We start from the raw sequence: 27,989 nt of genomic DNA, 5'->3' as shown, positions 1-27,989 counted from the left end.
ATCTCCCGATATCCAGGCTGTAGGAGGAAGGAGCCTGCGAGGATGATGCCAGGAAGACAGAGCCAACTGCATACTCAATAGGACTAAATTGAGGCATCTATAGTTCACATTTAGAAAATACAACCATCTTCTGAATATGAACATTGAGAAACCATCATAGAGTGTTAAGAATATAGGCCTTATTATAAGTTTTACTGTAATTCTAGACATGTGTATGGTACCAGGATACACCACACAACACTGTTAGGAACTGTCACACTCAGACAGTAAATGTATTCATCAGTATGTACGGCTAAATGTATTCAGTCACTGAGTGGAGATTCAAGCCATCTAGTCAATAAGGTTTGTTGGCATCTCCCGATAACCAGGCTGTAGGAGGAAGGAGCCTGCGAGGATGATGCCAGGAAGACAGAGCCAGAATGTACATGTAAGAAGTTCCCTTTCTCCAGCACGGGATCTTGCCTTGATTCACATGCCGTGAACATTCCCTGTCACCAGGCTGGCTAGGAATCCTCAGTAAAATAAAGCAGTTTATCTTTAAGCTAACAACAGCATTGCCGCTTGTATAGCCTATTGCTGTCAATTTGGCCATGCTGCTCCAACCAACGACACTCGTCCTTCTTAGCTCCACCCCTGGTGGCCATCTTCAGTTTTTTTATCACACGTTTTCTTGTTGGGAGTCCTCGATTTTCACTCCTTGATTTTTCTCAGGTATTTTGGCTATTTTTGAAAGTTTTTCTTGCGAATTTCTCCACTCATCACCGTTGTGACTTGTTGGTAGTGGGGATCCATTTGAGGCCGAGACCAAGAAGAATAGCCCCTTCAAGGAGATGAGGACAGATTGCCATAGGAGATTGGTCTCATGGCTGGAGGAAGGTAAGGCCTCTGAGTCTGCGTCTGTGCAGTCATGCCTCTGTCAGGGCTAGCAGGCCCAAAGAGAGTTTTCCCTCTGGCAAGAGGTGGATATCATTTGAGGATGCTTCCAAAATCTAAGGTGCCGAAAAAGGCAAAGTCGTTGAATGCTCCGACTTCCTCGTCAATGGGCACCAGGGCATCTGTCATCTGGATCGGCGACGGGCAAGAAGGCAACCCCATCTGCAGAGGGCTAGAGATTGTCCACTCCATAGCCGTCAACACCGTTGATGAAGAATCTTTCATCGTGGACGGTAGCGTCATAGTCTACGACCACAAAGACTTCCTCGTCAACGACACCAAGACCTTTGTCAAAGTAGTCATCATCATCGACAAATACTCAGTCGACGACATCATCGATGATACCATCTGCTAGGCCGGTGGTACTGGTTTCTGTCACGTCAACTGACTCATCGACGACTCCAGGCACCATCCCAACTGTCACGATGGCTATCTCAAGGGTAACATTGCCTCTAAGGCTACCATCAGTACTGACTGGGTCTGTTCCACCCACACTAACTTCCCCAGGTGCGCCACTGCTAGGCACCTTTCCAGGAGGCTCCAGCAGAGAGCGGAAGCCACCTACAGATCTCAAATCTTTACCAAAGCCCACAATAGCCCCTCAGCTTCCCGCCACCCGTGTGGGGCCTCCCAGGGTCGTGCCTCCAGCCCCTGCCTCTGCTCCTGCCATCCTGTCGAAGGAGAAAGAGGTTTTTGAAGATGTCAGCTCACACCCTGCAGGAGTGGTTTGGTACACTTCCACAGCCAGCCCCGGAGCCTCCACAACCGCTTCAGTCTACTCGACCCATGAGCCCCTGACCTCATGCACCAATCTTGATGCCTCAGGCCATTTGCAAGAGATGTGTCTTTGGACATTTTGTCGACTCTCCACACTCTGGTCTTAGAGATTCAGCAGTGACTTCTGCCTATGGCTTTTGGTCCCCCTTTGTTTCCAGACCTAGCTCCTTTGGCCAGTCCACCAAGACCGTCTCAGCTCCACCCAGAGCCACCTCCTCCAGTGACTGTGATCCCGCAGCCACCTCCTATTCCACAGCCTTCTAGCTTAGAGGAATTGGTCCTGACAGGAACTTACACTAATACGGACACCAACCTGGATACAGATGGTACACAGGGTACATACGAGTGTGATGACTAACTCCGTGCTAACGAGCCACCAGATGTAGACCTACCATTTGGGACTCTCCCCCAGATGAAGTGGGTTCTTTCCAGGCTATGATCTCCCGGGGGGCCAAGCTTTTCAACCTGGTTCTGGAGGCAAAGAAGGAGGGATTCCTTTTCCAGTACTGTGAATCCTCCCGAAAATCTATGGTCTCAGTCCCGCTTCTGGAAGAAGTCTGGGATGATGGGCTGGTGGTGATGCAGAAACCCGTTTCCCCACCTACTAAAAAGGAGAGCCTGGAGAAGAAATAGAGGATCCCGGATATGGCCCCTAAATGTCTCAGAAGACATCTGATGCAGGAATAGGTGGTCTTATTCATCATCCTCTTGTTCGGTTCCTCCTGATCTGGAGTGGAGGAAGCTTGATGCAGCTGGGAAGCGCATAACAACCACTGCAGCATCTACAGTCAAGACCACCAACATCCTAGCTATCCTTGCATGCTACGACAGAGAACTCTGGTACAAGTTGGGACCCATCTTCGATTTTCTGCCAGATGACAAGAAAGCGAAGTTCATGGCCTCCTTCAGGGGAGGGGGGGGGGAGTGGTATCTCACCATGCAATCACGGTCACCCTTGACATTGCTGTCTCTGGTTTCTGGCAGATGGGCAATGGGGTCACCCTACACTGTCAAGGTTGGCTCAAGGACACAAACTTCAGGAAGGACATCCAAGCCAAGGTGGTCGACATGCCTTTCGACAGGGATAACCAATTCGGCAAGGCAGTGGAAGAATCTCTTCTTGCCATCAAAACTGACATGGAGACGGCCCGCTGTCTGGGCCCGCTGCAAAAGATGAGGCAAACCTTTCACTCACAGAAAGTGAAGGTCTCCGAAACCTCTAAGGTACTCAGCCCTTCCTACCGTCAGCCCTCCCCACTCCACTGCTCAGGACGTGTATAGAGGCTGCTCCCAGGCCTATAGGAGATGCGCACCCAGCATCGTTGTCCACAAACCACCAGGATGTAGATGCACAAAGAGGCCTGACCAGGCCCAGCCTCCGAGCCCCCACTTCAGCACCCCAGTGGGAAGTCTGCTGTCTGCCGACATGTGGCGCAACATCTCCATGGACAAATGGGTGCTCGGCATCATCGAGTAGGTACACTCCCTAGAGTTTCAGGGCAGGTGCCCCCATATTCCTCCCTTGCTAAGGCAAGAACAGCATGGAGCACAACACGTCAAAGAAATTCAGGCCATGATTCTAAAAACGACCATAGAACCTGTCCCTCTGCACCTCTGGGGCTCCAGAGTATACTCCAGATACTTTCTGGTTTGCAAGAAGTCAGGCGGGTGGAGGCCCCTCCTGGACCTGTGTCACCTCAACAAATTTCTGAATTCCCAGAAATTCCGGATGGTCATGCTGCAGCACGTGCTCGGCCAACTGGACGAGGGATATTTCCTGGTGATGCTAGACCTGGAGGATGCATACTTCCACATCTCCATTCATCCAAACCATTGGAAGTTACGAAGGTTTGTTGTCCAAGGAAGACATTACCAGTTCAAGGCGTTACCATTCGGCACCAAATCAGCCCTGAGGGTGTTCACCAAATGCCTAGCCCCAGTGGTGGCGTACATTCAATGAAAGGGAGTGTATGTCTACCCCTACTGGACGTTTGGCTTGCATCCAGATAGTACAACATACAGCGCAGACGGTCCAGATACTAACCTCTCTGGGATTCTCCATGAACTAACCCAAATCCTGCATGGTGCCGTCCCAAGATGCCGTCCCGACTCAACACAGTTTCATGTCTGGCAACCCCATACGAGAAAAGAACAAAGACCATCCTAGGGAAGGTTAAACGGCTGTCAGCGACCAGAGTTGCAACTGTCCAGTCCAGCAAGTCCCTGTTGGGGATGATGTCCATGTGCATCCATCTGGTCCCTTGTGTTAGGAAGGCATGGTGTCAAAGCAAGACAGACACAAGTGATAACAGTTCAAGGGTGTTTATTAAACTGTAAAATTGGTGAGAAAAACGTCTAATCTAAACCTAAATCTAAGATGGGAGCAAGCTACGACCATCAAGTAATAAGAATACAGTCCTAGTGGAGTCTAGTAAAATCAAAAGAGCCTATCCTAAGAAAACCTATTGCCAATCCTTACTGCTATGCTACAAAATAGTCTGGGATAATGTTCACAAGAAAGGAAAGAAGTGTTCACAAAATGATATGTCAGGATGTTATGGCCGGGGTCTTCCTTTCCCACGTCTTTAGCACGGGACAAGGTGGGACTCTTGAGCACAGTACACTCCTGGGCTTCTCTGGCACGAGATCACAGTTCCTTTTCACTATATCAGGATGTTCTGTACCCAAGTCCCTTCTCATGCAAGGTCTCTTGCTTCAGAGGCCTGATATGCCAAAACAACAAAACAAATGTTCCTTCTGATAACTTTCACATAGGGTGATTACTCTTCACCCTTGGATCCCCCTCAGCCGGGCTCCGATCCTTCTTTCAGCGTCAAACTCCCAAAGCACTTGCCAACTTAAACAGAGACTTCCGAAGGGGGCGATCTCGTCTCACTGGGTCACTCTGTTAGCCTATGGCAAGTGCAGGCTTTACGGCGTTCCCCTCAGCCGGGTGCAAATGTCAGTTTCACAGTTGGCTTATAGTCACAACTTTTACAATGTGTCAAGGACTTTCAATTGTACAAGTGGTTTTGCTCGACCCCTGTAGGACCACCTTGACACCTCATGTCAGCATTCCCTAAGGACTCTTGGTATTTGTAGTTTCTTACCCCTTTTTGTTCAACACAGTTTCTTTGTTCAGGAGAGAGGTACCAAGTTCATTCACACAAGTCCTCTGTCTCTTAATCTTCTTAATGTTGCCACTGCAACCTTCAGTCTAACACAGACCGGCCCACTATTGGGTTCATCTGACTCTCCGGCTATGCTGAACTTGTTGGCGTTTCTTTCGCCGTTGGAGTCAATGACGGTACCACAATGGCAACTGCATCTTCCCACCCTGGCTATCAGTGCAGGAGGGTTCTATTTACCGTTGAAATCCATCACACCACTCACCAGCTGCGATTCCCAGTCGTATGTTTCTTTCATCAGAGGCTTTGCGGGTCTAGGTTGAAAAGGGCAAGGGCAGCTCCTTCCTTGACGTCCTTTCAAGTCTCGCTGCCTTTCTCCTCCATTTGATGGCTTCCTTGTGCATTCGCCCTTACTGAAAATGTGCTCTTGTGCTCCCCTTTTATCCCAGTGTGGAAGGGAAAGGGCAGTCAGGTGTGTGTAGCTGTCAGAAATTGCCTGACTCTTCCTGACCCTTGTGTTGGGATATGTCGGGTAAACGGGTCTGGTATTAGTCCGATGTCCCCACCAGTGGGAGAAAGTGTTGGTGTTGGAAAAGGGGGAGGAGGGGTTGAGTTTCTAAGTATCCTACTGGGCAGGATGGGGAAAAGGTGTCATAAGGAAGGGGTTACCGTGGCTCACACGTCAGTGTCCCACTTCCACTCCCCGAAGACCCCCCTTCCAGGTGATCCTTCCACACCGGTCCACACCCAGGAACTGGATCCAATAGCGATGGATGTGTCCTGGCCACCTGGATGGCAGATCCGTGGGGACTAGCAGGCGAGACACCTTCAGGTTTCTCACTGTTGCAGGCTACAAATGAGGCTACTTCAGGGTTCCTGGACGCCAGGTGGAAACAGCTCTCTGGCTCATGGAACAGGACAGCTCTCAATCAATCTTTCTACCGAACCCTGCACTGGTGGTCCATTTGCCCTCACATCTGTCACAGAGCTCCATTCAGGCCCCTGCGCATCACGAGACTGTCACGAACAACGCCTCGCTGGAAGGATAGAGTGCACAAACGGGGCGACTACATGCCAGAGGCCTATGGCTCCCAGAGGAAAAGGTGTTGCATATCAACGCCCTTGAACTGCGAGCAGTTTTCTGGACTCTCAAGTCTTTCAAGCCTCAGCTCTTGAGGAAGGTGGTCAGAGTCTACACTGACAACACGACCAAAATGTATTACATCAAGAAGCAGGGTAGAACACCTCAAAGGGATCGACCCAAAGAGTCAATTCGCTGGGCAAGACCTCGAAGACCCTCCGATGGCTGAGTCCTATGAGGCCGGCTGCCTTGCCTATCGCATAGGAGAAGACGGCTCCATCTGTGTGCTCTGAGAGTTCTCCCCCAGGGGCGAAAATGACCAAAGCATTGGAAAACAACCCCACAAGCTGTAAAGAGGAGCTGCGAATTGGCAGATCCAGCCCCTCCAAGAATTACATGATGACCGTTTCTAGCTAAAGCTTCACATTCTTTGTTGTACAATTATGTATGTATTGCCCCACTTTCATAAATGAAGTTAGATACTGTAATGAATTGTTGATCTTCACCCCATAGCCATTAAAATTGTAGTAGTACTGCCAAGCTCTTCTTTGTTGTGGCCAAGGGCTCTTGTATAACGCAGTTTCATAGACTGCATGTAATTTTTTCCCTGGATTGTATATTGAAAATGAGATGTCCAGTCAAGTGATTGTTTTACAGAGTTATATTTTGGAAGGATCCTTGACTATTTGTAATAAAACAAATGAATCTAACTTCTTCTTAAAAAAAATAAATATATATATATATATATTTTTATTATTATTGACTATAGTTGAAATTACATCAACTTTTTCAATTCATACATAGTAAAAATGTCATAAGCATAAAACGAGAAAAGGTCATTCATATTCACGGTAGAAAAAACATTCAGATAAATTCATGAGTTGACAAAATATTTTCACGATAGGATAAAATGATTACAGACAAATTTATCATTGTGAAGATAAACAATGTGACACAATTTTCATTCCATGTTCAAAGCCTTTAAAAAATGAATGGTGGCAATTCTTATGCTCATGCATTCAGTTGCTGCCAAGGCGGCCCATCTATTTCTCGGGTCAATTTGTGCAAAGTACGCAAAATGATTAACAAAATGAGAACTTCTCAAACTCGTGAGGGCTGGACAATCCAATATTATATGTTGCAGAGTTTCGACAATCGCTACATTTTTACAAAACCTACACCAATTGAGGTCCGAGAAAATTTGCTTCCTTCTTGTTTTAACCTCACAAGTGGGCCAGATGTTGAATCGCAACCGTAGGATAGCAGTTCTAATAGCAGCAGATGGAGCCAAACGTAAGTAGGAAGCAGTATCTCTATAACGTTTAGGTCCAAATATTGCAGAGTCAAAATCTTTGTAAGTTAAGCATTGAGCTCTAGTGTCAATCCAGTCCATCATATACACTTTCTTCTTTGCTTGCTCCGGGTGAAACACGAGAAGATCAAGTGATATATCAGCATTCACCATAATTGTTAGAATATTTGTGGACCAGTATTTTGGAAATACTTCTGATGAGTTAAGTAAATAACTAGAAAAATAAATAAATAAAAGAAGCAGTGTAGAACAAAGTCACCTGTGTTCTCTGGAGGCGCAGAACCTTTGGTGCTGGTCCATTGTTCAATGGATAAAGGTGCCAGTAAGGACAATTGTAATCAACAAGAGAATGTTAAATACAGAACTTTGCCATTTTAAATTCTGCTAAGGCTAACTCTCATTTGATTCCAAAACAATCCTTAACTCCTTTTAGCAATTCCTCCTGAAAACAGTCAATAATGGATGTGAAGTAAGAACATGTTAAAAAAACAATTTTCAGCAAGAAAAAGGTCATTTGAACATTGTGGACTTCATGTCCCACAATGCCCAAAGTATTGGGATGAGGAAGAGGGATTTGGAGGCACTGGACTGCAAGATGCAGTCTAGTGATTCCAATGAGCCACACCTGCGAAGGTTTAGACAGTATAAAGGGCTCCATCAGGTGCAGGCCAGAAGGAGAAGCAGAAGGTGGAGTAATGGTTGAGATTCCATATTGCAGTGGCAACAGAGGTTGAAGGGAAGCCGAGATGCTAGAGCCGCAGCTATTTGTGAAGCGGATGCTGGCTTCTTCAGATTCTCTACACTTAATGACCCCGTATTCAGAGGTTGCGTGGCAGGAAGCATTGTTTCAGAAACCCTTCCCCTTGGTGACCTGTTATGCATGGTTTGAGCATTGGGAAGCATTAATCCAAGAAGTTTTTCCCACTGTAACTTGTACTCCGGTGGCAGGCGAGCACCGGGAGTGCTCGTGGAGCGCGGAACGCTCCTCTCCCGACTGGTGTGGGCCGTGGGAAGCAGAGAGAAGCGGGAAGCGGAGGAAGCAGAAGCAGCAGTGGCAGCAGAGCTGTATGCAGTACCTAGCGTTCACTAGTGTTGTGTGACCCTGAAACACTCCACAATCGCCTGCTGGCCAATATTAAGAATATTGAATACCAAACAAATGAGAGACTAAAGTGGCAGACTAAGATATAGCAATCTGATATAAAGTGGCTAAAGTGGCAAAATAAGAACCTTGAGAAAAATCAAGAAGGTTGTGCTTGTAATTACAAAGGTGTATTTTCCTAAACCTAAAGAGGGCAATAATAAAGGAAGGTAACAAGAACTACAGTTGCCAAAACCAAGACCCAAGCAAGCACTTTCTAAGCGAAAGAAGAGCAAGCGCCATAAAAAGCCATTATCAGCAGTTGGTTGATGTAAGACCGGGAAAACAAGAGTGGCAGAAGAGCTGGCCTCCTGACAGAAAGTATTCAGGTGGAGAGGAGCATAATCTGCATTGCATGTGGCAATCACAAAGTTGGAACAAACAGTACCAAGGTTGTAACCTGTTTTCCCAGACGCAATAGCCTATACTGAAGTTGTTTGTGTTGATATTGTTGAAAGCCAAAATACTTTCTTGTGGCAGGAGAACATCCCTCCTGATAGAAAGCATTCACGAGGAGAGGAGCATAGCCTGCATTGCATGTGGCATAAACAGTACCAATGTGTTTCATGTCTTTTCAGAAGAAGTAGTCATTGATAAGTTGTTTGAAGTGAACTTTACCACAGAAGTACTTGTAGCAGAGTTAGAAGCTTTTTGTCCTTGAATGGGAGTGTACCAGGGCAAGGGGCTTTGTAGTGGTAGACTTGGCGGGTAAGAGGACCAGATGATGTTGAAGTACTGTGTTGTGGTTAAAGACTAAGGAGAAGAAGTGGCAAAGGCCACTACCTGGCCTTGAGAAATCATGCTGAAAAACCTTGCTGTTGCTAAAATTGAACTGTGGAAGTGTTTTTGTTTCCAAAGAAGGAGTTGTGTTGAACTCATTGCTACAAGTGGAGAGACAAAGAGTTCTTATTTCTTTTGAATTGTTGCAAAGTCCAAGCGAGAGAAGAACCTTATCATTAGAACTGTCTTGTATAATGGAACTTTCCTAATCTGGAATTGTCAATGTAAATACCTACTTTGAATCTGGGAAAGGGAACCTTACCCACGCTACAAGGAGAAACAGTTATTGAGTTTATTTTGGACATAACTGAAATATTTGTCATATTTGAGTTGCCATATATTTCCTTCATATGTTGGTAGTATGTATAAATGTGTTGCAAAGATTCCTTTTGTTAGTGTTTTCTTTAGTTTGTTTTGTAAATCCTCTTTAGGGTATGGACATTGAGGCATTCATCGAACACTTTTAAATTAATAAAATGTAATTTGATGAAAAACCTTCACAAAGTTGTCCACCACGCATTTCTGACCCCTCACACACCCCTGTGGTGGTGTCAGGGCTATGGGGGATGAGGGTGTTATGGGCTTTTCGGGCTGCTCACAGGTTTTGTCGTGACACTGGGAATGGGGTGGTGTGATGTAAAGCGCGTGTATAACTACCTCTCCTCTTTTGGCATCCATTGGGATATCTTCCAAATCCTCTACTATACTCCAAAGCTTGAGAATGCCCTTCCTATTCTTCAACTTGTTCCTCTTATATTTCGCCACCAAATACATGTATATTTGACTCAAAATTTCTCTATTATCCTTCTTCGGGCCAGGGCTTATACTTTCCCTCTCTTGTATCAATGACCCACTTGTTGGGATACTTTATTATTTTTTCCCGGTACAGCAGAAGTGCCCTACGCATATATTCTAGAGGTGTCAAAGAACTCATGCTGTAACACTATGTCACTTCCTAAACACTGATCCATTGATACCAATCTTCCTCAACCTCCCACTATTGTCCACCCTTCCCGTTACCTCTCCCTTCCCTCGTCACCCCACACACTAAATACTCTGCACAACTCTCCACACAATTCAATAACCACTACTGCACACCAGAACAATAAAAAAACTACAAATCAATAAAACACAAATACAATGTTTTAGAGCCATCCTCAGTCTCCACTTTGAGACAAGGGCAATTACCTCCTTGTGCCCCCTTCTAATGGGCAAAGGGATCCCAGGTATGCAATATGCATGACCAATACAACAATATCACACTTCATTTACACAATGGTGTAGCCCCCTCCTCTTTCTGCTTGTCTCAGGAAGTGGGGAAGTGGGAATATACCTCCGCACACTCCCTTGTGCGGAGTGGGGTGGTCCATATAATGGATCTCACTCCTTATTTTATCCTGCATCACTGTCTTTCCTCCAAAATTTTAGAAGTTCATGTTACTTGTCCATCATCCTGTACCTCACAATACATACAGTGATGTCACCTTATACAAAACTACTATATACTGCCACATGGTCTTGTCACACTTCACTTACTCCCCATCAGCTCACTTCACACACACACTTTCCCCTTATTGTTTTCTCCTGGAAAAGTTCACTTACATCTATGCATTCTCTTTACTTCCTCTGATTAGGGGTCCCGTCAATGGCCTGCACAATCTGGGAGCAGCACCACATTCCAAAGAGCAGACCGGCCTTCTGGCAACACGACGCCTGTGTTACGCTCACCTGGTTCCCACAGGGGCGTCGATCAGACCCAGACAGCTGCGGTCTCCGCCAACGTGATGCGTAGTGCCAAGATGACTGTCTGAGCTGGCCCGCCTAATCTCGTCTGCTTGATCCATAGAAGTATTCTCCTGCAAGTGGAGAAAGGGATTTAGCCACCCGTGGATATGAGTGATAACACCCTCCCACTGTTCTCGTTCTCCCTTCTTGTCACCTCCCATATCCCCTTTTAGGAACCTCACCTCATGTTTTTAAATGATGAGCTCTCCATCCTGCGTGGATTGCAGGGGCCCGTTGATGCCAGTTACTTCACTAGTTTGAAGGTGTGAGAGAGTTCTGGAGAGTATTGACTCTGAGGTTCCTGGCAAGGTTCGATAAGTATCAGGTTCATAGAGTTCAATTTGTCCGATGATTCACTCTTATTCCCCCCTTCCTTCCTTGTCTTGCAACTAAGATCGTGAGAAGATACCCCTCGTGGCAGTTGGTGGCGCTCAGGTAAGAGTCTGTATTACCCAATGCCGTCCGGTAAATGTTGCCGGTCTTTAACGTGTTGTTTTCTCTCTCTTTGCAGGTGCGGCACATGAAGATGTGGAGAGTTATAGAATAATGCCTCTGGTGGTAATCAGGTAAGTCTATGATGATAAGTGTTTTATTTGTTGGTTTTCTCGGCTCACCTTGTTGTTTTCTTTTGTCCCTCAGGTGCCGGAGTTCGGCGAAGAAAAGATGGAGGCAGCGCTGAATCAAAAGATGCTGCGAGGACTGGTGAGTATGGCGCGGCGCTGCAGCTGGAGATGCGACGCGTACTGAAATGATGTTATTTCCAGGTCCGGAGGCGAGATGGATCCAAAATCAGGTGAGGAATTCGAAATAGTTTGTTTCTAATCTTGTCCTTTTCGTTTCCCTTGGTTTTAGGAGCTCCAGATCCGAGGCGGCCGTGGCAGAAGACTGGATGCAGACTGCAGGCACGGTGAGCGTTGCGCTGCTGGATGCAGAATAACGTGAAGCGTGTGCTGTTGTTCGGGCGTGGTTTAAATAGACTCCGTAGTAGTTACAGGTAAGAAGTTCCCTAGAACCACGCCCGAGTAAAAAATAGTCCCTGTAGAAAAATAGTCCCATCCAGGCCTCACGTTCGCTTGGACTCACTAGCAGCATGGTCTGCATCAGGTAAGTAAAGTCTATGAGCCTGGCGCCTATGGCGCCAGGACTGATTTCCATGATGAGCCTGGCGCCAACCCAAACAGCCCCCAGCCGGGGCTGTTGGGGTTTTAGTAAGTATCTGGATGCCTGCTTCCGGAGCTGATGGGCTTGGTCCTGATGCCCGGGGGTAGGCATCATGACAGCACTCCCCCCCACCCCAAAGGCCCCTCCTAAAGTTGTTCTTCCCCTTGGCCCTGGTTTGTCTGGGAAGTCCCGATGGAATTTCTTCACTAACCGAGGTCACTAGGCTCCCATGACCTTTCTTGTGGTCCGTAGCCCTTCCAATCGATTAAATAAAAATTTTTGATTTAACCATCTTGTAGTCCAGGATATTTTTTACCTCGAATTCAGGTTCTCCATCTATCAAGATGGGGTCGGATGGTTTGGTTAATCTTGTTCCTGGTTGAACTGGTTTTAAAAGTGAAACATGAAAGACAGGATGAATTCGCATATTAGAGGGTAATTCCAATTTGACGGCCACCTGGTTGATAATGGCCTTAATGTTGTAAGGTCCCAAATATCTAGGGATAAAAGTCTGAGTTCCCTTCAGAGGTATGTGTTTTGTAGCAAGCCAAACTTGATCCCCAATCTGGTATTGTGGAGTTTCACTTCTATGTTGATCAGCATTTTTCTTATATTTCTCTTTTGCTTGTTTCAAATGTTCTGTTGCCTCTTTAAAGGCTTGTGTAATAGTTGAGTGCAAATGACTAACTGCAGGCATTTCTAAATGCTGAGGCGAATCTAGTTCTGAGGTTCGAGGGTGATGTCCATATTTGATATAAAAGGGGCTTTGTCCGGTTCCTGAATGTACAGAGCAATTGTATGCATACTCGGAAATCCATAAAATATCTTTCCAATTACTTTCGGTCTGGTGTAGCATGCAATGTAGGTACTGTTGAAGGGTCTGGTTGGTCCTCTCCGTCTGACCATCGGTCTGGGGATGGAGACTGGTTGATAACCTCACGTCGATTTGCGCCAATTGACAACATTTCTTCCAAAAATGTGAAATGAATTGACTACCTCGGTCAGAGACCAATACGGAAGGAAATCCGTGTATTCGAACAATGTTTTCGAGGAACTCCTTGGCCAGAATTGAAGCAGAAGGTAATCCCTTTAAAGGAATAAAGTGGGCCATCTTGGAAAAAAGATCCACAATAACTAGAATGGTGTTAAATCCATAACATGGAGGTAGATCTGTAATAAAGTCTAAAGATAAGGTGTGCCATGGTGTAGGTGGAATATCCAAAGGTTGTAAAAGGCCAGCTGTTTTTTTCTTCTGACTTTTGTTTTGTGCACAAATGCCACAAGACATCACAAATGACTTTACGTCTTTTCGCCAGGTAGGCCACCAGAATTGTCTCTTAATTTTAGCTTCAGTTTTTGCGATACCTGAGTGCCCTTCCATCAGGGTGTCATGATAATTGGAGGTGACTAGTTCTTGTAGTTCCTTGTGTGGTAGAAATAGTTGCCCTTGATAATAAGGTAGGTCATTGATGACTGAGTAGTCCAGGCCTTTCTTTACCCAGTCCTGCAGGGCTGTTGGATCGAAGAGTTGTTGGATCTTTACCTGAATATCCTCTAGTGTCTGTAGAGCAGTTATGCCAAGAACTCTTTGTTCTGAAATTATAGGCACCGGTTCCGGGTTCGCATATGCTTCTCCCATCCCTATCCGGGATAAGGCATCTGCCTTGCCATTTTTACAGCCTGGTCGATAAGTGATCACGAAGTCGAACTCGGCAAAGAACAATGCCCATCGAAGTTGGCGCGACGATTGGGCCTTGGCTGTTTTTAAATACTGCAGGTTTCGGTGGTCGGTGATTACAGTAATGGTATGCCTGGCACCGAGAAGATAATGCCGCCAAGCCTTGAAGGCGGATTTGATGGCTAATAACTCTTTATCGGTAACCGCATAGTTTAATCGGGTGCCGAGAACTTTCTGGACCAAAATGCTACTGGGTGAAGTTGACCGGTTTCAGGATCCTTCTGGGACAGGACAGCTCCCATGGCTAAACTGGATGCATCAGTTTCAACTATGTATGGAAGGTCAGGGCGTGGATGCTTTAAGACAGGTGCAGACGTGAATTTCGCTTTCAGCTCTTGGAAGGCCTTTTCAGCTTCTTCGGTCCACAAGAAGCGTTTGTTTTTTCGCAGAAGTGCTGTGATAGGGTGTACAACATGTGAGAAATCCGGAATGAATCTGCGGTAGAAATTAGCAAATCCGAGCATGCTTTGTACCCCTTTAACTGAACTGGGTGATGGCCACTTGAGAATTGCGTCCACCTTTCGAGAGTCCATTCGGACTCCTTTTGGAGTCAGGATAAATCCAAGGAATTCAACTTCCGTAGCATGAAAAACACATTTTTCCAATTTTGCATATAACTTGTGCTGGCGTAGTTTCTCAAGCACTGCACGAACGTGCTTCACATGGTCTGATTCTGAGGAGGAGTACACTAGAATATCATCTATGTATACGACAACACAGACGTCAATGAGTTCACGAAGGACATCGTTCATAAAATACTGGAAGGCTGCTGGTCCATTGCACAACCTGAAGGGCATCACCTGGTATTCGAATAACCCGTACTTAGTGCGAAAGTCAGTCTTCCATTCGTCGCCTTTCTTTACACGTACCAGATGATATGCCCCTCGGAGATCTAATTTAGTGCGGATGCAAGCGTCCTTTACTTGGTCTAGTAATTCGGGGATCAGAGGCAATGGGTATCGGTTCTTAACCGTTATCTGATTTAATGCGCGGTAGTCTATGCATGTTCTGAGGTCACCTTCCTTTTTAGGCATGAAGAACAAAGCTGAAGATGCAGGGGACTTGGATGGACGAATGAAGCCATTAGCAAGGTATTGGTCCAAGTATTGTCGCAGGTGAAGGTTTTTGGGTTCCGTAAGGGCGTAGATCCTATTACATGGAGGTTATGCACTGGGTATGAGATCGATTTGACAATCGTAAGATCTGTGAGGTGGCAAGGTGTTGGCCTGTTCTTTTTGGAAAACATCCTGGAATTCTTGATATTCCTGAGGTAACTGCACAACTGAAGTAGCAACTGTGGCCAGACCTTGGTTCAAGGGTTTTTCCGGGTAACAAGTATGTGCACAATCCAGGAAGGTTATTCTCTTCTCTCGCCAATCAATACAAGGATTATGTGTTTCCAACCAAGGTATCCCCAGTATTATTTGGAACTGCGGGGCTTTGATTAAATCAAACACAATAGTGTCTTGATGCCCATCTTGACCCAGTAATGTCATCTCTGCGTTGGAATGTGTTACAGGCCCAGAGGCAATTTCAGTTCCATCAACTGTGGTGATGACATCTGAAGTTGTCTTTTTGCAGAGAGGTAGATTCATCCTAGTAGCCAATTGGTGGTCCACATAGTTTCCTATGGCCCCGCTATCAATGTATGCCCTTACTGCGTGCATACGTGATGGCTGCCTTGGATCCACAAGGACCATTGGTATGATGAAGTGCGAGGTCTGAGTATCCTTCTTCAAGCTCGGCAAGCGGACCTCTACGCTTGTCGGGCGTGGTCGTTTCCCGAATCAGGCTCTGTTTGATTTTTATCAGCAACTCCGACTATTTTTTTTGATGGTTTTATAGGGCAATTCCGTAAAACATGTCCTGAGGCCCCACAGTACAGACATAATTGCATCTGCCGTCTCCTTTCTCTTTCCTTTTGAGTTAAGGGTCCCTTGACCCCCCCGAATAGCATCGGTTCTGGTGCATCTGTTCCTTTGAGGGTAACATTGGGTTTAACCAATACCCGATTCTCGAACTTAGCTCAATCAGCCTTTCTATTCTGAAGTCGGTGGTCTAACTGGACCACTAAGTCTATATATTCTGCGCAATCCTGAGGTGGGTTCACAACTTGGGCCAAAACATCTTTGAGTTCACCCCGAAGTCCACGATGAAATAATGTAATTCGTTTTACCTCTGGCCATCCGGTTTCCACCACCAACCTATTGAAGGTTGCGATATAGGTTAGTAGATCCTGGTTACCTTGTCGTAAGGATAAGAGTTCGTTATCCAGGGCCTGTCCCTGTGAATGTCTGGCAAATAGTCTCTCCATGCTCAATTGAAACCCTTGGAAATCCCGAAGAAGAAGGTCATCCCGGTTGACTAGTGGAATTGACCAATCCGCTGCGCTGCCAGTAAGGTATGATAGTACAAAGGCTACTTTGGCTTGGTCGTTCGGAAAAGCTCCAGGTCTGCATAAAAAGTGCAAGCGGCATTGGTTCATAAACACGCCGAACCTTTTCGGGTCCCCAGCAAAACGTTCGGGTGGAGCTAAAGGAATGCTCCCTGGTAAAACCACTTGCACAGGATTGCTCGATGAAACAGGAGTTGGATTCCCCCTGAGACCAGGTAACGGTGTTTGCCCAGCTTGGTTTTGCAGCAATTGTCTAGCAAGATCATCAATGCGCTCCTTTGACACAATCAGTTCTCTCCTGAGGGCATTAGTTTCTTGGCATGCAGAGTCCACTTCTGCCCTAAATTCCCCTAACAATAGGGCTAGTTGGTCGGTCTCTGAGGTTTCCATGATGCCCGGGTGGGGATTTGTAGATAGGCTTTGTGTTCTGTTACGCTCACCTGGTTCCCACAGGGGCGTCGATCGGACCTGGCCAATGTAATGCGTTGTGCTGAGATGACTCTCTGGGCTGGCCCGCTTAATCTCGTCTGCTTGATCCGTAGAAGTATTCTCCTGCAAGTGGAGAAAGGGATTTAGCCACCCGTGGATATGAGTGATAGCCCCCTCCCACTGTTCTCGTTCTCCCTTCTTGTCACCTCCGATATCCCCTTTTAGGAACCTCACCTTATGTTTTTAAATGATGAGCTCTCCATCCTGAGTGGATTGCAGGGGCGCGTTGATGCCAGTTACTTCACTGGTTTGAAGGCGTGGGAGAGTTCCGGAGAGTATTGACTCTGAAGTTCCTGGCAAGGTTCGGTAAGTATCAAGTTCATAGAGTTCAATATGTCCGATGATTCACTCTTGTTCCCCCCTTCCTTCCTTGTCTTGCAACTAAGATTGTGAGAAGATACCCCTCGTGGCAGTTGGTGGCGCTCAGGTAAGAGTCTGTATTACCCGATGCCGTCGGGTAAATGTTGCCGGTGTTTAACGTGTTGTTTTCTCTCTCTTTGCAGGTGCGGCACATGAAGATGTGGAGAGTTATAGAATAATGCCTCTGGTGGTAATCGGGTATGTCTATGATAAGTGTTTTATTTGTTGGTTTTCTCGGCTCACCTTGTTGTTTTCTTTTGTCCCTCAGGTGCCGGAGTTCGGCGAAGAAATGATTGAGGCAGCGCCGAATCGAAAGATGCTGCGAGGACTGGTGAGTATGACGCGGCGCTGCAGCTGGAGATGCGACGCGTACTGAAATGATTTTCTTTCCAGGTCCGGAGGCGAGATGGATCCGAAATCAGGTGAGGAATTCGAAATAGTTCATTTCTAATCTTGTCCATTTCTTTCCCCTTGGTTTTAGGAGCTGCAGATCTGAGGCGGGCGTGGCAGAAGACTGGATGCAGACTGCAGGCACGGTGAGCGTTACGCTGCTGGATGCAGAACGACGCGAAGCGTGTGTTGTTGTTCGGGCGTGGTTTAAATAGCCTCCAATGTAGTTCCAGGTAAGAAGTTCCCTAGAACCATGCCCGAGTAAAAAATAGAACCGAAAAAATTGATTTGTTTTTGGAGCTAAACTACCAAAGCCACAGCTCCACCCTAAGGCCTGCACTCTCTTCTGTTGATCGTGTGCTAGGCCTTAACATCAAGAATGGCAACACTTCTGGCAAGTTAACACCTCACTTCTACCACACTGCCTTGCTGACTCCATCTTCTGCTAATTTCAATCCTTCGCACACATCACGCTACCCTATGTAACTATAGTTACAGCAACTAAATACCAGGTCTATAATGCTGCACTGTCTATGACCTCTGCAAGCACATTAATAAATGTGTTTCTTTTTCTGTGTTGCTATATGTGAGTATCTAATATGTATCAGACCTAAATAAAACAAAGTATGTGCTGTCCGCTACACAACGTTTACTCTGCTCCCATGATGTTGAATTCAAACAGGTTTTCCTCAACCTGAACCTTTTTGCCTGGCTGGGATGCTGTACTTGCATCCCACCATTGGCTAAACTGGTTTAATCACATGATATCAAAATGATATGAAGGAAAAAAAAAACAGTGTGCATGATTTACAAAAGGTTTTAACGTGGGAAAGTCCCATTAAACACTGTTGGGGAGAATTCTCCAAATGTGCTACCTTTTGAGACCCCCAGCAACTTTGCTGGATTTCTAGGATTCGATATTTTACCTGGAAAGAGTGTGAGCCTTTTTTCCCACTCTTTCATGTATTTTGATGTGTGTTTTACTTTTGTGTTCTTTGGTTATGGAGTTTTTAAAACAATTCCAGGGGCATCATCTTTTTCTGTGTGTCACACAGCACCTTCAATGCAGTGGCACAGGGTGTCTTTCAGACTCCCCAAGGTTTAAATGCCTTTTCTGGGACTGACTACTGTCTCCTAGAGCATGTAAAGTTAAATTGACTTTGCTAGTCTCTTTAAATTTACTGACCCAGCCCCACCTATCTTACTATAGAGTGCTGGAGGGGTTGCCTAGCTTCCCCTGAATCAAAACACTCATGTAACAGTAACATGTTACCCTTTCCTACTTTAAATGGCTGGTGGCAGTGGTTTAGATCAAACTACCATGATTTTTACCGACCACTAACAACGGTAGCTAAAAATCGGGTCAGCCATGTTTTTCAATATGGCGCCCAAGACCTCTCTGTAAAAACAGACTCCAGTCATCTTTTTTCGCCATTTCTTTTAGGAAAGGTCCTTCTTGTGTTTGTCTCTGCGCGCCAAACCAGGTTTGGTCCCTTTGTTCGTTGGCCTTTGGCAGGCTTCAGTGCTGAAGCCCTCCTCTGGCTCCATGGTGTCTGGGGTGGACAGGATGTGAGGGAGGGGCCTGAAACTCCCTGTGCTTAGTCTCCTAGGAGACCTGAATGCACGCTGGCCTGATTGGCCGGCTGGCTGCCTGGCAAGGACAGCCACCCTGCTGTGTGAGTGACAGCCAGGCTGGAATGAATGGGGGAAAACTGTTTAAAAGCAGGTCTCTGGGACTTGGAAAGCAGAGTTGACCACTGGAACGAAGGAACCAAAGAGGAGAGGAAGGAAGAGGACTGCTGCAACTCCTGGAAGACAGGTGAAGCACTGCTGCAGGTCTGAATTGCCTGAAACTCCGACGACGGAGAAGCCCTTCAAGGTTAACTTCTTCCCTTGAGTTTGGTGGAAACAACCAACTCACAAGCCACCTGGACACCGTCCTAATCTGGTCGAATTTTCATCAGAGTGCTGTTGAAAACCGGATAGCCAGAGGGAAGGAAAACCAGCTTGTGGACTTTAAGCCACTCACACCTTAAACCGATGTCTAGCTACAGCTTTTGGCCTCTTCCCTGGGCAGTGCAGGAACCTCCCGATGTCGTCCTTCTTGTCCCCACGACTGAAGCTCAGGAACAGCGAGATCTGCTCGAACTGCCAGGAACACCTGCCTCAGCTACAGCTTTCTTCATTGACAAGGTACTGTGCGAACGCGGTCCGGAAATCTTTTCGGCCATCGAGAAAGTGCGTGAAACTTTCCTCCTCAACTATGAAGGCTTGTCCTTCCCTTAACATTAGTCAAACTTTTCGCCTAGCCAAATCCTTTAAAAATCTGTGGCAAAGACTTAACCGTTACTTACCAGAACTGTGCTATCTTATACAAAAGACACTGAACCATTAGCTTTGGACCAGGCCTATTTAGAAGAATTGCTGGTTCTATTGAACTGAAACCCTTTGCCCTGCCTATGAATGTATTTTGGCTGTCTATTCTTATAACCTTGTCTTTTCCCTCCTTCATTAGGTAACTGAAGTGCCATTTTGCTCCCACTTCATTTTGGAGCTAAACTTGTTCATTTACTTACCGGTTGGATTTTTGTAGTGTATTAGTGTGTGGTATTGAGCTGCTTGTGCTAGAGTAATGCTTTATAACTGTCTGAGTAAATAAATGTATATTCTTTTACCAAGAAATCTTGAGTAATTGTTTACTTGAATCACTGTATTGGTTGGTCCTTTGTGTGACTTGTTCTACTGCTCACTTAAACTGTTGAGATACGTCTGGCTGCTCAGCCATCGCTACCACTTTACTGTGTAGTAAAGGCGTGTACAAAAGGTGAAATTGTGCTTACACTTGTAGTCTTAATTGCATGTAGTGTTCCCAAAGGGTACTGCAGGTGATTCTGCCTAACAAAAACATTTTTGTAAACCAAGCCCTATGTGTCTAAAAATGTACACAGTTACAATAGTCCCCAAGGCATGAAAATCAAAACTGCAGGGCTGATTAAATCTCTATAGTTTTTTTTTTTTTTTTAAATATCTTGGAGTTCAACCAAGTGTAAACAATATATTTGTCAAATACTTCCAGTGAGGCTCAAACAGGGAACCCCTTAATAGCACATCATGGCATGTTAAACAAACTGCCAGATAGCCATCCTAGTGTGTGTCCCAGGCAGAGTCAGGATATGGAATAGTGCCATGCGAACGCGGGCAATGCCCAGATTTCCTAATATGTTCATTCACTGGTAAGAAAAAAGGTAATGAGTCAAACTGACCTCTGTCAAATTATCACACAAGCATTTAGCGTCAGGTTTGTTATTGCTTCTTCATTATTTTAGTGGCAGCGTGTTCTTCCTCATTAGTTTTGCTTATTAAGTGGTTCCTAAGCGTCTAAAAGCCGATACTTTTGCATTGGGGTACAACTGGGAGGGAGATGACATGTGAGGAGAGACACACAACTTGGGGGTGTGGGCTATTCACCCATTCATTGACTGCCCATGTCCATGCTAATCCATATGGCCATTGCCACCCACCAACCCGCCCAAAACACATCCTTCTGGGATCTCTGTGAGCTAGCGCTATGAAACAGTAACATCCAACGTTGGCCTGCCAGTGTGATTACTAAGACATCTGCTGGGAGTTAATAGCTCAATTCCAGTTGTAAATGTGCTACTGGATACAAATGTATTAACCAGTTGTGCCTTCAGACACTTGCTTTATATCGTGTCTTGCAAGTCCTTAAAAGAAACATTGACACAGCCAAGGGTTTTGGCCGAATAGACTAAAAGGGAGCAGTGCTGCAAGCTTTTGTTTTCTAGGTGCATGAAGGAAAATATATCAATTGGACCATATTGTTCGTGTCACTTTTAGCTTTACAATTTTCAGAAAATGTACAGCAGTCCAACCAGTTCAGGAGAAAGGAATGTGGGTTTTATAATGAGCTACCCTTATACATTTGAAAGTGTGCAATAATCGTCGTACATTTCAACGTGTCCTGATATAACGCAAACGACTGTCCAACTGCACAGATATGTTTGCAGATAACCTCACCGACGGATGTCTAGGAATGAAACTGTGCCAGATAATACGCCTGGATCCGAGTGATTGTAAAATGTGATTCCATCTCCAGGGGCATCCTGTGTTCTGCCAGCATAGATGCGGGCACCTGTGGCTAGCCTAATCTTCCACACCATTCTTGTAATCTAGGTAACACATGCAAGCCTTTCAGCATCCAACCAGAACCACAAACCGCTGTGTAGCAAGCACGCCATGAGCTCACTTGTTAAACATAACAGTTTCTACATCTTTCAACTGCATTTACTTTACACAGGAAGCAGGAGCTTGCAGAACTAACTTTAGTTTGAGATGTGGGTCTGTTATGGTGTACCCATTATTAAAGGAATCTGGACAAAACATTGATCAATAAAATCAGCCCGCACAGCAACACGACTCTAAAATCGAGAAAAGGTCACATGTCTCATTTGCTCCTGAATTACGGCGCCCTCCAACTATCGAAGAAAGAAGGACGGAAATAGTCTTTTTCGCTAGAAACGCTAGGAATAAAAAGAAAAAATGCATTCAGGAAGATGAGAACAAAACACATATTGTAGACAATGGCACTATGATGGAAGGTGGACATGCAGAGCTTTGATAAAAGCATGTAGAGACCGAAACAATTGCCCTTTGCAGGTAACGAGCATTGGTAAAACCAACAGTTTTGGCTTTCTTGTAGGCAAGGGAAAATCATTATCCAGTCACTTCCCTAATGGTACCACCTGGAGGTAAGATGGCAAAAGCTGCCAAGTGATGCTAGTGCTTGATCATATTATTGCAGTCTCCGGAAAATGCCTACCTCGCACCTTTTACAAGAAACACAACTGTTGGCTTTGTCAATGCTTGTTTTTAACAGGGTGGCTCTCTGTCGTCTATGCTTAACAAGCAACTCCAGATAGGCATCATGAAAAGGCTATTATCAGTTGAGAAGAAAATACTGTTGTATAGAGGGTTTTGCCAACTCTGTGCTTTCAGTAGCATTAGCATTGGGAGAAAAACAAATCTGGGTTAAGTCTGTGCTCTTGTAATATCAGAAAAGTTCTGATACAGGTACAAGTAGCCCATATCAGCCAGTGCTTTTGTAAATAAATGCTGCCTAGCTCAAATACTATTACTGCACGGGTTGAATCTGAGTGAATCAGACACATGTAAGCCCTCCAGTTATTCCCCATTTTGGAGTCCGGCAGGACTACCTGTCTATTGCATATTACCACATGAGAATTTGTGTTGAAACTCTAAATATATCAGTGCAGTAAAAGTAGCAGTATTTTTGTTACCGCGACTTTTTTACTGCACCACCATACTCTTCATGAGTTTAAAGGTCTCTGCATACACTTGAGTAAAACCAAGATGGGTTCTCCTTCATGCATGAGCCCAGAGCAAAAGTGGGCTCAAATATGAAAAATAATGCATTCTAAGTGAATAGGGGATGTGGGAGGGTTCTAAGGGAGAGCTCCTCAAGGATTGACTAAGTTTGAGCATTAGGGTTCTTAGCCCAGGTGATTTGGTGCTTCGTTAAGAATGAAATCTTAACGAAGTAGTGATCTGCTCCCCACTGTTTCTTCCCCTGGTCACTTGTAGATCCATTGCTGACAATTGCCCAAAAGTCCCAGGCCCCTCAGCGATTTAGGACGAGGCTACTGTCGGAGGAGATACGATGGGGAAGTTCAGCGAATGGAATGGGAAAGTTGCTTAACTAAAATAGCTGGATTGTAGTAGAGTTTAGTAGATTTTGATATTAGTATCACGTGTGTAATGTCGTTATAGAATTAGACACCATTTTGAAATTGAGGCATAGTGCCATGCCTATGTTAGTACAGTCACATTCCGTCCCGAGGGTTAGAAAGGTGTGGGTGCGGTCTTTGCTTGCAGCTCTGGTAATTTGAAGAAGGTTAATTTCTTAAATACACACACACACTGTTCTTTACTGTGTCTTATCAGTAGTGCATGCAACCCAGAAGGAATGTACCCTGCAAGGCCAAGAGAGGGTCTCTAAAGAGCTATTCCACAAGAAAGGGGGTTAAGGGTGTCGGGTCTTCCCTGTCCAAATGTATAAGTTATAGCGGCCCAAGACACCCAAGCCCCAGACACAAACATTTATGTACACTAACCAGCCCAAATCCCCTGTGCATAAAACTGTAAAGTGACCAATCGATCAAGAAGATCAGAGAGCAGGGGCATCCTGCCCCCACCATTAGTACATGTGATTTGTGCTGCAAGGTTCCAGGGGAGAAGCTAACACCTTTATGCCGTTGGTGGGAACATTGTGGAGGTGCCGGCGTGCCTGGGGTTGAAGCAGGGTTCACGTAGTTCTGAAAGAGGTTTCACGATCTCCAAAGTATCCTCCTTGCTCATGTCCTTGGTACCAGGAAGCGCTGCAGAAACTAAGAAATAATTATTTGTATAACGAAAATTGCCAATTAGAACCGTTGTACCCGATGACGGACGACGAACATCCCAAGGTGGACGACGATTAACAGAGGATCCTCCATATTGGTACACCATCTCCATCCTTTCCTCTCACTCTCTGGCCGGCCTCCCTTGGCCCTCCTCCACCCCCACTTGCGCGGCTAAGAACCTTGGGGTTATCTTTGACTCTACACTTTCCTTCTCTGCACACATCTCTGATGTCTCCAAAAAATCTAACTTTTTACTTCCCCTCCTTAGAGGTACTCTGCCTTTCCTCTCCTTCCCTCAAAAGCTCACTGTCTCCCAAGCTCTGGTTCTTTCCAGACTGGATTATTGTAAGAGCCTCTTTCTAAATCTACCTGCCTCCACTCTCCGCCCTCTACAACTAATCCAGAACAGGAGTGCGAGACTTGTCCTTGGCCTCAATCCCTGGGATCGTATCTCTCCAGCCTTGAAATCCCTTCATTGGCTCCCAGTGGATGCAAGAATTACATTTAAAACCCTCTGCATTGTCCACAAGGCTTTGTGGGGCCTGGGTCCAAAATACCTTCAGCTATTCCTCCGTAAATACCTTCCCTCTCGAGCTCTTCGCTCCTCTACTTCTAACTCTCTCAGAGTTAGTCGTTTTGCAAAAAAACGAGCTGTGGGTAGATCCCTGTCGCCGTCGGCTGGTGCCTCCCTTTGGAACAGCCTCCCGGCCACCTTGAAACTTGAGGAAAAACATCTTTGGTACCTGCTCACCCTGACACCATCTGCACTAGGGTTCTGTATTTGTACCCATACAGTCCCCCTCCCACGTTTCTTCTGCACTTATAAGATATACCTTTCTGACTAACTTTCACCTGGTACTTGCTGGCTGCACTACCATGGTTTAAAGCCCTTATTTATTATTTATTCTATTTAATATTTATTTATGTTTTCTCTCCTGTGCTTCGCACTTTCCACTCCCCCCTTTCCTTGCACATTTCGCCCATTTTCCTTTCCCATGCACTTGCACCTTCTTAAATGTCACTGGGCCTAGTAAGATCGCTGTTTTTTTCTGTGTTCTCTCCCTTGTTCCCCTCCCTTTTTGCCTGGTCGCGCTCTGAAACACTTGTGTACGAGCGCAATATAAATAAAATATCATTTCATTTCATTGGGACCAATCGCTTGGCATCCTGTAGGGAGCCGGCTATGTGTTTAGGGTCGTACCAACCACCACCTACCTGGATTCGTAACCTATGTAATGTAGGTCACTGATAGCGCTGTGTACCTTTAAAACCTATTGCTCATGCTGTTTTTGTCAGAACGCTTCATGGCAGCAGTTCTTTGCTGGCACATTCTTGTATTTTTAGCGTGATTAAACCTTGTTCTCCTTGCAAGAGGTGTGCTGGTCCTTTTTCCCTAGTGCATTGTATTTTCTCTGGTGTGAGCGTTAAGGCGTTACTCTAGACCCTCCTCTGTTGTTAGCTCCTCACTCCCTTGTTTCTCTGTTCCCTAAGCCTGTTCTTCCCTCTATGATTGTAAAGCGCTCTGTTGCTTCCTGAATAGCGTAATGATAATAATAATAATGATAATAAATGAAATATAATAAAATAAATTGGATGGCTTCCTTGGAAACTTTCTTCCAGTGGCATTTTATGGCTTAGTAGTGTGTGGTTATTATGACATCATTAATAATTAGTTCTTTGAGTTACCAGGAGTGCTTCTGAAACACTGTATGTCTCAGTGTATGTCATTAGTGGGCTCCCATAACCCCTTCGTCTACAAAGAGTAGAGTGCCTCTGTGGGTAGACGAATGAATATGCTCTTGATGGTTATCCATGGCTATGTCGTTAGCAGACCCTGCAAGATCATAGACCCTTTCAGGTAAAACAGAAAATGTATTCTTGCTAATGGGGGGCCGCCTGGCACTGGGGGAGGGTACACATGTATTCAGTTGCACACATTTGATAAATGCATGTTTATTGTTGAGCACAGTGATGTGCGTTTGCATTGCAGAGTAATATAAATGGGCAGAAATTGTCACAACCTGATACTCATATCAAATATATCATATTCACTTCTCCAATCTCAGGCAGTGAGTCATGTACCTTTCTCTGGATAGGAAAACTCTGCCAACTTGTTTAAAGAGATCAGAACATTTCATGTTGATTTTGCCATCAGCATGTCCACAGTTATCTTGCATTAGTTGATGCTCTTGAAAGTTGCTACTTCGAAAAACTGTGCAGAGATTTTCAAATTCAACCATATATGAAGGTGGGCAACATTATATGCAGATGCGAATAGAGCGGGGGATGACATAAACGTCACCTCAAAACTAAATACAATCGTTTTTGTTTCAATCCTTTATTTTATTGAAGAAAGAAATTCAAACAATAGAACATAACAGAACAGCCACAGTGCTTACTTGAACCTTTCGCCAACATAACAGCTTGACAGTAATCTGGTCACAAATAAATTGGGCACAGTGATGGGGTTAAGGAGGGTCTACGTGTCAATCGCTGCTTCGGTGCAAGCCAGGCCATTAATTATTAATTCCGCCCCCTCTAATCCCCTGTACTGGACCTCAGTAGCACGAGCACCATCTGGTGGCTTACAGACCACCCCAGGGACCCGTTCTGCATATTCAAAGAAGGGGGACCAAATACTGTGACATTTTCCTTGCTTACCCCAGTTTATGGCAGTGATTTCTCCCCCACTGCTTTATCCAAACACTTTTCCCACCACATTGGGAGCACAGGCCCCTCGGGGTTATCCAGTGACGGCTATAGGATTTTCGAAGCTGTTAGGAGGTGCGTGATTGATTCCGCCATGGGGCCTGTCATGGTGTAGGCACCTCTCCTGTGTTTCCAAATAGCACCACCCAAGGCTCCCAGGGGATCATCTGCCCAGTTATGTGCTTAATCTGTGCTAGCACCTTCTTCCAGAATCAGGGAAACTTCTCGCAAGACCATAGGAGATGAAAGAGTGTGCCTGTGGTTGCGCATCCCCTCCAACGCAGCGGAGACAGTGAGGTGTTGGACTTATGTAGTGTTTCTGGCATGACGTACCACCTGTAACATACTCTCTCTGCCCCTTCCTTGTTTGTTATACATCTGGAGCTTCTTAATGTATGGGCCAAGATCCGACGCCATTCCTCTAATCCCAACTCCCTCTCCCATCTGGTCACATAGCTCTTTCACTGGGGTGTCTGATCTATCTAGCAGCTTATACAGGGCTGATATCTCACCCCTGGGAGCCACCGCCATTAAGGTGTGTTCTAATGCGTTGAGTTCCCTGTCTCCATGTGTTTTTGTGGCGTGGTGCGACATACAATGCCAGAGCTGGGTGTGTATGAGTCGCTCCTCCTGTGGGACCTGGAACTTGGCCTTGCACTCTTTGAAGGACACGGGGATACCATTTACAAAAATGTCTTGTAGACGGGAAAGGCCTCCCTCCCGCCACCTACGGAGTCGCATCCAAGTGACAAGTCTGGATTACCCCAGACTGGGGTAAGGGGGCTCATGACATCGCTGATGTCCCACCTATTTGTACACCCTCCTCCAACAGCAAATGGAGGTCTTGGTGAATACGAGTGGACCACCCACAGGGGCCTGCTGGGCAGACTTCAGATGGGGTAAACAGATGGGGTAAGTAAGAAAGAGGGGCTGAAACCCATGCCTCTTCAATTTGCCCCATTTGGGTGGGTCCTCTAGCACTTGCCTTGTGAAGGAATGAGATAGCTGTGCCAGCAGGTCGTACCTAGAGACATCCAGGACCTTGAGACCTCCATTTACAATTCCTCTGAGCCTCCCCATCCTTGCCACCCGTGGCTTATTTCGACCCCATATAAATGCCATCTACCCCCTCTGCAACCTCCAAACATCCTTCTACGGAATCAGGGTGGGCAGAGCGAGGCAATGATAGAGGAGTCTCAGGACCAAATTCATTTTGAGAGAAGTATTCCTCCCGAAACTCGAAATCGCCTGTTTTGGCCAGCATGCCATGTCTTCCAATAGGGTTTTAAACAATTGTGGGAAATTAGCCTGGTAGTCTTATTTAGGATTCGGATGCCCAAAAAGGTGATGCTTGCTTTGCCCCAAGAAAC

Source organism: Ambystoma mexicanum, chromosome 7q (genome assembly GCF_040938575.1).
Source record: "Ambystoma mexicanum isolate Mex_15411 chromosome 7q, UKY_AmexF1_1, whole genome shotgun sequence".
NCBI lineage: Eukaryota > Metazoa > Chordata > Amphibia > Caudata > Ambystomatidae > Ambystoma > Ambystoma mexicanum.
The sequence above is the reverse complement of the archived record's forward strand: the minus strand, read 5'-3'. Positions refer to the sequence as shown.